Below are 220 nucleotides of genomic sequence, written 5' to 3'. Positions count from 1 at the left end.
AAGAGACAGGTCTTGGAAGTGTCTTTACCTGTTCGGGAAGTTCTCAGGAAAATGAAAAGCCGCGTTGGTGGTGAAGGGACTGACCTTTGAGTAGAGCTTATTGTTTGCTTTTTCAAATTTTAAAAAAAAACAAAAACAAAAAACAAACCACACAACACCCGAGATAAATGCACTTCAAGGGCTGCATCTCTCCTTGCTCATGTCTTGCCAAAGCATCCTA

This window comes from Athene cunicularia (genome assembly GCF_003259725.1).
Source record: "Athene cunicularia isolate RWA chromosome 2 unlocalized genomic scaffold, athCun1 chr2_part1, whole genome shotgun sequence".
In the NCBI taxonomy this organism is placed as follows: Eukaryota; Metazoa; Chordata; class Aves; order Strigiformes; family Strigidae; genus Athene; species Athene cunicularia.
This window is presented reverse-complemented; position numbering follows the sequence as displayed.